The sequence below is a fragment of the Podarcis liolepis genome, assembly GCF_965112155.1.
Source record: "Podarcis liolepis genome assembly, chromosome: 6".
NCBI lineage: Eukaryota > Metazoa > Chordata > Lepidosauria > Squamata > Lacertidae > Podarcis > Podarcis liolepis.
This window is the reverse complement of record NC_139559.1, coordinates 98164270-98178407: the sequence shown is the minus strand read 5'-3', so window position 1 is coordinate 98178407 and position 14138 is coordinate 98164270.

The window sequence follows — 14138 nt, the reverse complement described above, 5'->3', positions numbered from 1 at the left end:
AGTATATTACAGGCCTAGGGTTGCCACCTGCCCTGTATAATACAGGCTTGTCCTGTATTTCAGTGTAAAATGTTACTTCCTGTATTGATACAGTTTTGTCCTGTATTTCAGGTCTCCCCCCCCCCACCTCTCTCTCTCTGCCAAGTTAGGGATCCTCTCCAAATGCATGTGCTTCATAGCTGTCAACTTTTCCCTTTTCTTGTGAGGAATCCTATTCGGAATAAGGGAATTTCCCTTAAAAAAGGGAAACGTTGACAGCTATGATGTGTTTGAAAGGGTGTGTGAAAGGACATGTGTTTAAGCTCTGGGTGGCCATGCACAGGTACATTTACAAATTCATGCGTATGTTTGTGTGAGAGTGCATGAGTGCGCACGTGTGAGAAATTCCGGAGGGGACATCCTGCTAGGCTGCAACAGATTGTAACGGGTTGCTTTGAAGTCACTTCAACACCAGATGGGGGAAAAATTGCCCCCAACTGCCCTGTCCTGTATTTTGCCAGAACAAAGATGGCAACCCTTCAGGCAACAGCCATTTTGCGCATGTCCGATTGACATGCAACCACCAAGGCACACACTGTTTTCAGCCCCGGAAGGGGGGGGGGAATGGGGCAGGGCAGGCTTACGCACAACCACCGATGAGCGCAATGACCTGGAATGCAGGCCCCATGCAAACAGGGAGTTGCCAGTATAGTATACTATAGTTGTATTACTATTATATGCAGAATATGGATAGAAAGGCTTCTCTGTGTTGATAAAGAGGTGAGAGGGATTTTTTGGTCTCCAGTTAGAGCGAACATAAATGAGATTACCCAGCAATAGCAAACACATATCTCTCATTGAGTTTGTATACATACTTAAGGTACATATTGTAAGAGGCTCGTTTATAATTATATTTTGGGAATGATTTGTGTTCTGTATTATTTTATACTTCCTGGATGGCCCATGATCATATTATAAAGTAGTTGTGTTATAAATCAAGAACGCCAAGGAATTGTTTCTTTTTGTTTTCCAATGTATTTCTTATTAATAAAAAATTCGGTGTGGCATAAGAAAATTTTTATTCTGAAAGTGTGGCCCAGAGAAAGTTTTGAGAACCGCTGCCATAAGCCAAGAACCAAAGGTGGGACTGTGCCACTTTGCTGTGCACTGCAGTACAAATACCCGAGGGTCTTTAGTGTTTTTGCATCCAGGTGAATTTCTGCGCCGTAACTCATGGGCCCTTGTTGAATAGTGGGTGGACATAGCAGACGCCGCAGCGATTTCTCCAAAGCAGCTCTTTATTTGTAAGCTGGAACAGAACTGAACAGCAAACAGCTCAGCCGGCCTGCTTTTATAGGCAGCCGGCTGTCAACATTGTAGCAACAACCACCCAGGGTTTCCTGCCTAAAATAACTGACGTGGACCTGAGTGAAAACTATCTACAGTATCCCCCTGCTGGCCCAGGGTGAGAACTTCAATACATAACAGCCCTCTTGCACCTGTTCAAACATGCCAGAAATCCCTGCTGGCTGTGCCACTTTCCAATACACCATCAGTGTGTCTCATAAAAGCATCTGGTGGCAACAACACAGGTGGCCTTTATAGCATGGTAGCTGCCTGGGAGCTCCTGTGTGGCTGGGGTAAAATCCAAGGGATTCAGCCATGTGGATGCATGCCAACCATGAAACAAGCACCCTTTCAGGAGGAAGGAGTACGGATTCCACAGGAAAGACCTATTCAGTTTGCATCTATTCATGTTGCTGGGTCATTCAACCATTAACCTAGCCAAGAACTTTATTGACAAAGTGACTCCCATGCAGTGGACCCCCCTCAAGCATGAAGAAGGGAGCCACCACCAATGTGACGCTGGAAATGGTGGAGGGCGTGGTATGCAAGAGAAGCTCCCTCCACATGTGGCATCACTATAGTCTACTCATGGATTTCTTGTGATCATAAAGCCCTGAAAGAACCAACCATAAGCCCAATGGAGAGGCCTTGGGGAACACGAATACTTGCACAAGTGTGGAATACTACCCTGGTGGTCCATGCACATTTTAAACTGCAGGGCTAACTAGCACGGAAGCCAACTCTGTGCAAACTGGTTCCTCCGGTTTCCTACCCGCCTTCATATCACATTTGCAGACATCTTTGTAACGCAGAGTTGGTCTGCCAACAGGCCTGGTGCCTCAATCCAACTCTCCTTAGAGCCCACCCTTGGGGATTCTGCCATATTGCTTTTCTTTTTAATATAATTTTTTATTGGTTTTTCACAATTGTATACATTTTAACTTTAACCATTTCAAACATTAAAACCTTCGGACCTCCCTCCCTCCCTCCCTCCCTGGGTTCTATATTTTAAATAAAATTTTCTGCATCTTTTACCATTATCCATCTATTGTATATCCATAGTTACCATAATGATCCTGCCATATTTCATTCTGCTTGCGGCATGTGACCAAGCCAGTGTAGACATTGCTGAGACAGGAGTGCAAACATGCTGGAAATGTGAGCTACAACATTTTGTTGCAGAACCTACTTGTGATTTCTTTTTAAGTAGAGACTCTATAATTCTGGATCTAATCCAGATACTTTCGCAGCTTCCCGGTTGTATAAATCTGGTGTGCTGAAACTTCCCAAGCCTGGAAACAGGAAAACCTACTGATATTTGCGCTTTCTGACTCATGCTTATGAAGATTTGTTCAAATAGCCTGTATCTTATCATCGTTTGCAAAGCTTCATATCTGAAACAGGGTTGAGAGATCCTGGTCACCTTTTGTTTGTTCTGCAGCCTCCTCATTGCTGAACAACCATTTTGGTGTCTAGCAGCAAGAAAGGAAAATGCAATTTAACTTAACTGGTTTACTGTGGCTTGAAACATCACCAGTAAAGGTCTGTTTCATTAAATACATAAACTGTGCTAATGCTTAGTTCACACAAGCAGCATGGATCAGGTGGCAAAACTGTTTCTGGACTATACCAAGACTGCAGGCAGAGGTGCTTCTCTGAATAACAAAACAAGGACACAAAACCCCCTCTACACATACAAAACCAGCATACAGTGGATGCTAATTGCTGGAGTCTTGATGCAGAAAGTGAACAAAGGTTGCTTGCATTCCCGAGTTCACTAACAGTTTTAAAAAGGCACAGCCCCACCCGAAATCCCTGTAGACATCAACAAGAGCATGGTGACTTCCCAGTGACAGAAATCAGAGACTTCCCCTGGTTAGGGGCAGTTGAAGAGCATATGAGATGGGTGGTCATTTGGCAACCTGAGCAGAGTGGCCAAATGAGAAAGAGCCGGGTCGTGGGAGACCTGCTGAGATTCCCTCTTTTCTACCACTGCTAAAGGTGCCGAAACCTTGTCTTCTTTCCCTGCCCTAAGCCATGGTCTCATGAAGAGGTTGCCATTGTTCTTGTTTGCTTGCTGTCCAAATGCAGAGGTGAAAAAGAATTAATATGCTTAGATAATCGGTATTACCTTTTCACCTGACTGTGAAGCCTGCTGCTAGGCAAGCCATAAAGGAAGACAAACAAAGCGCCTGGAACTATTTACTTATGAGAGAAAGAAAAAAAGGGGGGGACCCCACAGCAATAGCCAGTTCTTTGTTTAGTTCAGCTTGCAGGTATCAAAGTGGATAGATCAGTTTAGTTTGCTGTTTGAGAGAGCTTGGCATTGTCAGTTCAGATGCAATATTTAATTGCTTTCACAGGCTACCAGCATGTCAGAGAGTTAAAGTCTTCCCTGATTCAAAGCACTGAGAGGCTGCCATCTCCCTAAGGCTTGTTTCCAACAACCAGGTTTTTATAGGAGTCATCCGTTGTTGCTGGAACGCCTGCTTGTGTGCAGAAAAGCAATTTCTCCTACCTCTCCATCTTGGCACAGGAGAAATGCAAGCAAGAATCACAGTGGGGGGTGGGGGGCATAACTGGGCAGTTTTCTTTTCTAGGTTTCTGTGAGCATAGATCTGGGGCAAAATATAGAATCCTGTGCATTTTTAAAAACATAAAAATAAGATTCTCGTCATATAGAAGGTGTCATCACTCAGGAAGCAATATTTTGAAGACTACTTTCTCCCCAGGTAACCTCAACTTGTGTCGTCGTCTGTCCCAAAATACACTAGGTGAAACCTTCCACAAAGTCCCTCAAATAATGCACAATGCAATTTGCATTCAACACAAGCAAGTCAAAGCCAAAGAAGCAAATATGCACACATCTTACCAGTCTATTTAAATAAAAAAATTCCTTCCTGTAGCACCTTAAAGACCAACTAAGTTAGTTCTTGGTATAAGCTTTCGTGTGCATGCACACTTCTTCAGATACACACACGAAGTGCATGCACACGAAAGCTTATACCAAGAACTAACTTAGTTGGTCTTTAAGGTGCTACAGGAAGGAATTTTTTTATTTGGACTATGGCAGACCAACACGGCTACCCATCTGTAACCAGTCTATTTAAATCACTGTTTTGAGCTTTGATTATTTTGCTAAATACAGTGGTACCTTGGGTTAAGAACTTAATTCATTCTGGAGGTCCGTTCTTAACCTGAAACTGTTCTTAACCTGAAGCACCACTTTAGCTAATGGGGCCTCCCGCTGCTGCCGCGCCGCCGGAGCACAATTTCTGTTCTCATCCTGAAGCAAAGTTCTTAACCCAAGGTAATATTTCTGGATTAGTAGAGTCTGTAACCTGAAGCGTCTGTAACCTGAGGAACCACTGTATGATGAACAGGTGCAGAGTACAACTGGCCATTAGATTAAACCAAGTAATGCTTCCAGGCAAGTGTTTTAATGCGCAGTGCTTCCTTCATGCAATTTTTTGTGGAGGTCCTGATGTAATTGCAGATCAATAGTAATCCTCTCCCAATTTCTCATTGCTCCGTCCATCTTTTTCTTACTGCAGAAAGTCCATTAAGGAGAAAAAGAAAGAGTAGCTGCAGAATCGTGTTGCAGACATGAGTAGAAAAATAAATGATTCAGGCACAGTGAAAGGAACTGTCCCTCTGGAGAAGGTGGTGGCCATATTTACGTATTGCTTGCCACACCCTTCTGGGTTCAGAGACATTTTGTGTCTTGCATCACAAGCCCTTTCTCCTTATCTATCAGCTCTCAGCCTTCATTAATGGATTTGCTGCAATGAGATTTCCTTAAACTACAGATTTCAATTAGCTATATTATTAGTAGATTACACTGAAATCAGCAGTTATTATTTCCAGATACATACGTTTAAATTCTGGGTATAACCCTGTCAGGTTGCACTCCTCTACCCCTGGGCTCCTTACTTCTGAAAACATTCCTGTAGTTCAGAGCTGTAATCCCTGCAAGTCTTCTAAACCCTGAGCTGCAGCCAACCACTATTTTTCTTCTTCTTCAAATGCAGTGTTCTACAGTAGTTTAGTGCAATCGACAAGTAGCAAAACCAAACAGGCAGTTTTCCAGCTGGATTGTGCAATTGACTAGATTGGGTAGCTTGATTGGATTACCAGTTGTGAAACTGACTGGCATAGATATCTAGCAGTCCCTGATTTAAGCCACTTGATTTGTAACCATCTTTACTGAGAAGTTAGCTTGGGCTGGAGGTTATCAGGAGAGCCTTATTTCTTTCACAGAGCTACAATTCTCAAGTGGTTTCACAGTGAATTTATTCATTTCCAGGGAAATCTGAAAATTGCACCCTTAACATACAACACTTCCCAGAATTCTTTGGGAGAAGTGATGACTGTTTAGAGCTGTATGATGCTACAGAAGGAGCGTTAGCTGCAAGGCTCTTGCCCTGTGCTCCTGGCTTTCTTGTTAAAAAAATTAATTGCACTGCTTCAAAAACAAGAAAAACGCACACAGACACCCCCTCACAGACTCCAAACAGGGTGCTAGAATGGCACCAAAAAGCACCCACTTCAGAAAATCAGGAGAAGAATGTGGGTTGGGGGAAGAGCCATGTGGGTAAATGTTGTCACCTCCCATGTCACGCTCATCCTGCAGGTGGTACTTAGCAAAAAGAAAAGTGCTAGACCCCCAGGAGTGTGAGGAGTCAATTGCAATTCCACTTCCTGGTTACAGCCGGAGAGCAGTGATGGGTAGCACTAGGAATTTTCAATCTGAAATTATCAGAAGTTCAGTTTAAAGATAACAAAAGATGATAAAAGGGAGCTGGGAACTTGACACATACTGGATCTGTGACAGAACCGCCTTTGTAAAGTAGGACACATGGCCACCCTACTCAGCCCCTGGCAACAAGAAGATTGAAGCCTCTTCAGGTGCTGGCTGCAAATTGCTGGGGAACCACCTGTCTCCTAGCATGGTCAAGGACTGCATGTGAACAACGCACCACAGCTGCAGGCACACACTGGACCTTTAAAGCACATTTCCCCCCTCCGGGAATTCTGGACACTGTAGTTTGTTCAGGATTGCTGAGAATTGTAACTCTGGGAGGGGCAAACTGGAGTGCCCAAAGTTCTTTGAGGGAAAGAGTTTGAATGTGCTTTTAAATTATATTGTGCACGCAGCTCGTGGAGGCCTTTCCAGCCAATTGGTGACCTTCACAACAGGGTGTGTGAAATATACTCAGAGTCGCAAAGTGATTTCATGCTCTTTATTCAGCTCATAGTGGTGAGGAGGAATGAATGAAAGTCCCCTCAAAGTATCTGCTTTATATACATTATTTACACAATGGGTTGCACATGATTGGCTAATTCTGGAATTCTACTGTAAGCCAATCAGGTTGTGGATTCACTTATATCTGGAGCATGATTGGGTGGTTCCTGCCAACCAATCATACTGCTGCCTTGTTCTAGGACCAATCAGACTGCTGCAATTTGGATCCTATTGTTCTAGGACCAATCAGACTGCTGCAGTTTGGATCCTATTCAACTCAGTACATAACACTGTGGGTTTATTTTTTACTTTTTGGTAAGGCCTGCACAATTGGCTCCACCTATCAGGTTGTGTCATTCACACCTGTTCCTTGCCACATTGTGGGCTGGGTGCAGGTGTCCCCCACCACCTGGACGTTGCTCCTGGCTGCATGAGAAGCTGAGAGAGAACAGGCTATACCTGTGACAAAACACGAGAGAAAAAGATCTTGGCGTACAGACACCTAATTGTTCCAGTTGCTTGCATGAGCAGATTTTGACAAGAGGCAGAGATTAAGCCCAACCAAGAAAAGAATGTTGTTCATTTTCCTGCTCTCCCCCCCCCCTCCGCCCATTCTGAACTGCAAGTTGGCACCATCCGTGCTCAAGATGGAGGTTATATAATGGGGCTTATGAAAGCAGAATTACCCGCCTGTGCCAGGCTGGTTAGGCCAATGCTGGTTGAGAGAACATGCTAATACTTCATCTTTTTGAACTCTGTCCTAATTGGAGTTGATTGTTCAGAAGCATTGAGATTTTTGGAGGGTGGGTGGGTCACAGAACAACGGAGCAGCACGGGGCATTTGCAGGGTGCACACAGGGGGATCCCATTGTTCCCAGAACCCGGGACTCATATTAGTAGCGCAGAAAGCAGAGTGCCGCAAGCGATGAAGGAAAGGGGGCAGCTGGCGAAGGGTAATATTCAGGAATTGGATTTGTAGCATCCCCTGATCTGAGGATTCTCTCCACCATTTCTCCACAGCAATGGGAAGCTGCTCTTTTCATGTTACAGGGAGAGACACCTTAATTCAGTAAGTCCTGGCAAAGGAGCTGCTGACCATCGTGCTGAGAACAGACCTTCATGGAATTTGGGTTGAGTGGCCGCGCTCACCTGCATCCGGACGACTGGAAAATTGCTTGTGGCATCAGCTTTTGTGAGATGAAGCAGGCTGACTTCATGCATCTGACAAATGGGGTCCAGTATCCCATAGAACAGAGTTTCCCAAACTTGGGTCGCCAGCTGGTTTTTTGGGACTACAATTCCCACCATCCCTGGCCACTGGTCCTGTTAGCTAGGGATCATGGGAGATGTAGTCCAAAAACCGCTGGAGACCCAAGTTTGAGAAACACTGCCTTAGAAGTTTATAGCACAACATATTCAAAAGCGTGTCCTTTCAGGTGCCCAGGGCTAATTTTAAACTATTAATTCAAAGAGGGAAACTCTTTTTCCCCTGTCAGGGGTCATCTGTAAGGGCTGCATGCTGGCAGTGGGTGGGGCTAGAACCAAAGCTGGGTGCCTCCATTCCCCTGCCCTCGCCCTGTGGACTGCCAGCAAGCAGACTATTTAGAACCAATTGCATGGAGAGAGCTTTCACCCTCCTGCTTCCATTTTGGCTTTCCCCTCCCTCTTTCCTCTCTCTCACCTTCTTTCTGTCCCTCTGGATTCCTCCCCCTTCCTTACATGAAGAACACTATGCCAACTACTGCAAGTCTCCCCCTCCCAATATTATTGCAACAGCATTCTAGATGGGTTTTGTACCAAAGATAAGGGATATCATACACCGCACTTTATGCAAAGGGCCATTTAAAGTTTCGTAACACAATGAACCACGTTAACCAAATGTTTAAACTTCCCCTAAAGGCCAGGACATTCTTTTCTTGCAAAAGCAGATGTCAGTGCAATCAAACTGGCAGCATTTTCCAGCCTACTTAGCACAAACATAGAAGTTTAGAAAATGCACAGAGAAAGACCATAACCTGAAATCCTGGAACGTGTGTGTGAAAGAGAGAGAGAGAGAGAGAGAGAGAGAGAGAGAGAGAGAGAGAGAGAGAGAGAACACTGCATTGTCTGTTGCACGCAGGCACGTGGACGTCAACACAATCTTTGGGCAAAAGGGAGAATAAAAGCTCGTATTTCTAGGTTCTAGAAAGTAGCTATATTACCATGGCCTCTGTTTTAACTTCAGAGAAGAAATATGGATGACTGTAATTGGATCATGGAATATATGGCAGAGAGCGAGAGAGTGTGCAATTGGTAACCTCTCTCACAAAATTGCCAGTTCATAGCACTGTGAAGCCGCCTGTAGAGTAGACCAAGCAGAGCCAAGTTTGTTCAGGGTTCCTGGGAACTGTAACTCTGAAGAGGTAAACTACGGTGCCCAAAATCATTTGAGGGAAAGAATGTGCTTGAATATGCTTTAAAGTCGTGGTTCCCAGCTGGTGGCCCCTGGATTCCAGGGAGTCTGTGTCACCCACCCGGGGTGTCCATGGCACCATTCACAGAACAAGATCAACATTTTCAAAAGTAGGGGGTCCATGGATTGGCTTGTGCAAAACAGAGGGTCTGCTAATTGGGAATGTCTGATTGAAAGGTCCAGTGTGTACACAGCCTCAGATTAGTTCAACAATACCCTCATTCAGTCCTTTTCTTCTGGAAAAAAGGTGTTGGTGAGCACCCCAGGGAAAACAACAACACTTCCCTCACTCTGTGTGTGTGTGTGTGGGGGGGTATAAACAAGAATAATATCATACAAATGTGATAGGAATTTTATTTGCTCCAAGTAATCCTGGCTGGTGTCCTTTTTTTTGTCCAAGGGAGCCCTCGGATTTTTCCGTTAACACAAACAAGTATACCAAGTTTTCTCATGTCATTTGTATATCACAAAAATAGCATAATGTGGAAAAATATCTGCAGCATATGTTTCATTATTAGTGGTCAATGTATAAGTTCTTGGTTTATAAATTACCGTATTTTTCGCCCTATAAGACGCACCACACCATAAGACGCACCTAGTTTTTGGAGGAGGAAAACAAGAAAAAAATATTCTGAATCTCAGAAGCCAGAACAACAAGAGGGATCGCTGCGCAGTGAAAGCAGCAATCCCTCTTGCTGTTCTGGCTTCTGGGATAGCTGCGCAGCCTGCATTCGCTCCATAAGACACACACACCTTTCCCCTTACTTTTTAGGAGAGAAATAGTGAGTCTTATAGAGCAAAAAATATGGTAGTTTAAACAATGAAGAAGAAGAAGAAGAAGAAGAAGAAGAAGAAGAAGAAGAAGAAGAAGAAGAAGAAGAGAAAAAAGGGGGGAGATGAGGAGGAGGGGGTTCCCTCACTGTATATGATGTTTTACTGTAAAATATAAAAAGACTGGTCTCTGCCCCAAGCTATTTATGATCTAAATTTCCCTACTGAGGGAGGGGATGAAGAGGTGAGGATAACAAGGGACAAAAGTAAGAAAAATAAGTTAACACACACTTCAGATTTATTTCAATTGGGGATGAAAACTTAGGAATTAAAGAATGGGCGTCATGTAAAAAGTTGGTTTGTGGAAGCAATATTCATTTATTTAGTGCATGGGTAGGCAAACTAAGGCCCGGGGGCCGGATCTGGCCCAATCGCTTTCTAAATCCGGCCCCCAGACGGTCTGGGAATCAGCATGTTTTTACATGAGTAGAATGTGTCCTTTTATTTAAAATGCATCTCTGGGTTATTTGTGGGGCATAGGAATTCGTTCATTTGTTTTTCAAAATATAGTCTGCCCCCCCCCCGCCCAGGTCTGAAGGACAGTGGACCGGCCCCTGCTGAAAAAGTTTGCTGACCCCTGATTTAGTGTATACCTTTGCCTCATTGAAAACCTTTTCAGGATGCTGTATAACGGCATAAAAATAGGAACCAAAGTGCTTCGTTTATAGCTGCAAAGAGTGTAGGTATTTGTAAGAGACACAGAGCAGTGGCCATTTATTGTTAGGCAAGAGCTACACAGTGTGTTAAGTGCTTTGCTTCTTGATTTCAATCTCTTGTGTGGGCATAATTTACATAATTTGCTGCACCTAAGTGGGTTACATAATGAGCAGCAAAACTGCATTGTTTGGCGGGAACCTAATCCCTCAGTGGTTGTATAGGCATTTCTTGTGTGGTGCTTATAGTGCAAAATCCTTGTGTTACCCAAACTGTTTGGAAAATGTCAGTTTTGGTAGGATTAAGAAGATCAAGATCACATCAAGGACTAATGTAGGCTTTTGTTTTGTCACAACAGGACAAGTGTTTAATGCTCAAATGTTGAGAATATTTAACTGTCTTGCGTCTGGTTATATAGAAGTGCCTAGGTAAAAAAGGTAAAGGACCCCTGGATGGTTAAGTCCAGTCAAAGGCGACTATGTGGTGCGGCACTCATCTCACTTCAGGCCGAGGGAGCCGGCATTTGCCCGCAGACAGCTTTCTGGGCCATGTGACTAAATCGCTACTGGCACACAAAGGACCGTGACAAGTGCCAGAGCGCATGGAAACTCTGTTTACCTTCCCGCTGCTGCAGTACCTATTTATCTACTCGCACTGGTAGGCTTTTTAACTGCTAGGTTGGCAGAAGCTGGGACAGAGCAACGGGAATTCACCCCATCACGCAGATTTGAACTGCCAACCTTCCAATTGGCAAGCCCCTTAAGAGGCTCAGTTGTTTAGCTCACAGCGCTACCTGTGCATTGGGATGTGTAAGTGCCTAGCGATAATCTTCATGGCTGGTTCACACACATGTTCATCACTCGAGAATTACAGTGCCAAACGATTATTTGCAGGTGTGAATGTGCCATCACAGGTCAATCACCACATACAGAGTTTTCCTGTTGCCTAAAACACAAAGATGATCGATCTTCAGATGATCATGCTTCTCAGCTTAACAAAACACACATGCAGCCCCTTCATTTGCCCCTTCAAGAGTTGAGTAGACAAACCTGGAAACCTCTAATCAACCAATGTTTCTTTCTTCATCAGAACCAAAAAAACTGTGCTTAGCTGCTTTGGAAAAAGCCGGGGTATTAAACCATCCTTTGATGCTGGCTAGATATCCTGGCTTGTTCCAAAGCTGGTGACCATAGTTTCCCAGTTCTGAATAACAGGAAACTATGGATTATTAGGGATTATAATTATGTATAATTATGGATTATACAGGGGACGCGGGTGGCGCTGTAGGTAAAAGCCTCAGCGCCTAGGACTTGCCGATCGAAAGGTCGGCAGTTCGAATCCCCGCGGCGGGGTGCGCTCCCGTTGCTCAGTCCCAGCGCCTGCCAACCTAGCAGTTTGAAAGCACCCCCGGGTGCAAGTAGATAAATAGGGACCGCTTACTGGCAGGAAGGTAAACGGCGTTTCCGTGCGCTGCTCTGGTTTGCCAGATGCAGCTTTGTCACACTGGCCACGTGACCCGGAAGTGTCTCCGGACAGCGCTGGCCCCCGGCCTCTTAAGTGAGATGGGCGCAAAACCCTAGAGTCAGACACGACTGGCCCGTACGGGCAAGGGTACCTTTACCTTTACCTTACTATGGATTATTAGAGCAGGGATGGGGAATGTTTGGCCCTCCAGATGTTGCTAAACTTCCATTCCCACAAGCCCCATCAAGAAAAAAAGAAGGAAAAATATGGAAAAAGCAACACCTTAGATGCAACAGAAGAAAATACGGAAGATTATACTAAGGTGAAGATGATCAGGAGCTGTTAAGTGGAATCTGCAACAAAATGTTGCAGTGTAGAATGCTCTTGTTTGCTGTTCCAATCTTGCAGAACATTTCTGGTTTTGTGGCTTTAATCTTGCAGTATCCAAATTTGTTTTTAAATAACCTAGCTTCTGGAAATACATTTTTTTTTAAAAAAGTTGCAATTCTTGACCAATAGATTAATCCATTAAAGCTTCAGCTGGTTAGTTGATTGACTGATGGCGCTGTTGTGTGATGTTTTGGTCCTGCTGTTTTGCTGAAAGATAGCCTTTTGCTTATTATTGCTTATTAGTTGCCTTTCGGTTCTTTCAGTATCTCAGAAAGGCATCCATAGAGATTTAAGTGATAGATTAAATTAGAAGCTGCATACTATCCGCTAACCAGTTGGTCTAAAGGCATTATTTAATGCCTTTATTATTTAAGAATTCTAAAGGCTAAGAATTATTTATCTGGTTCACAACGCTCCTGAGATAAGAATGTCTGCATTTGAAATGATATGATAGCCATGTTCAAATTGATATGATAGCCATGTTCAAATATATAAAAGGATGTCACATAGAGGAGGGAGAAAGGTTGTTTTCTGCTGCTCCAGAGAAGCGGACACGGAGCAATGGATTCAAACTACAAGAAAGAAGATTCCACCTAAACCTTAGGAAGAACTTCTTGACAGTAAGAGCTGTTCGACAGTGGAATTTGCTGCCAAGGAGTGTGGTGGAGTCTCCACCTTTGGAGGTCTTTAAGCAGAGGCTTGACAACCATATGTCAGGAGTGCTCTGATGGTGTTTCCTGCTTGGCAGGGGGTTGGACTCGATGGCCCTTGTGGTCTCTTCCAACTCTATGATTCTATGAAATATCTGGTTATGTTGTGCATGGTGCAAACCCCCAAATGCACTTGTGGAACTCTGCGAGAAACATTGTGTCAAAGTCCATCCAATTTATGAATTGTCCATCTAAAACTGTAAGAGCTTCCAAAACACTTCTAAGCATCCAATTTCATTTTCAGTCAGATAGATATATTTTACTTCCACTGCTCACTCCCTATCCTTTCTGACTTCATGTAAGTTATTTTATTGTTGTTACTGGAATGGAATGTAGCAGTGGTTTTCCAACTGTTTTCAAGGTGACTCTGGGTTTCCTTGGAAGTTACGCACTGTAGTGGTTCTCAAACTATGTGTGAGGAAGGCTAGTTCCAGGAGAGCAGATGGTTCATGTGGTGCCACCCCAAAAAGTTGCAGTCAGGGAATATGTGGGCGCTTTTGCCTGCAGCAATTCCTGCCCTCTACTGCTCCCTCCCCCGCCTGGCTGGTTTTAGGAGGGAAGATAAGGTGCCCTATTCCAGCCTTGCAAATGCCCCCACTTTAACCTTTGGGGTGCCTTTTTATGAATTTCATCCCAGGGTACTGAAGCGCTTTTTAGATTTTTATTCTGGAGTTGCTGCCTGTAATCTTTGGGAATTCTTGGAGAAAGTGCAAAGTGCTACCACACTAGACAGTCTTGCTCTCTGGAAACCAGAAACCAGCCTGTCTGGTGTCAACACTGGGTAAAATTCTAGAAGAGGTGATTAAACTGTAAGTCTGTGAACATTGATCACTAGGAAACATCATTGGTTTATCTAGCATAATGTATGCCAGACCAACCTTGTCTCCCTTAAAAAAAAAGTTACCAGTCATGGAAATGCTGTGGCCGTCTTGATTTCAACAAAACGTTTGACAGTCTCCCAAGGGATAATTGTTGAAAAGATGGTAAAATGTGGGTTGTATGAGACTATTGATAAGTGGAGTCACACAACCACACCCAGCAAGTGCTCATTAATGGCTCTGTGTCA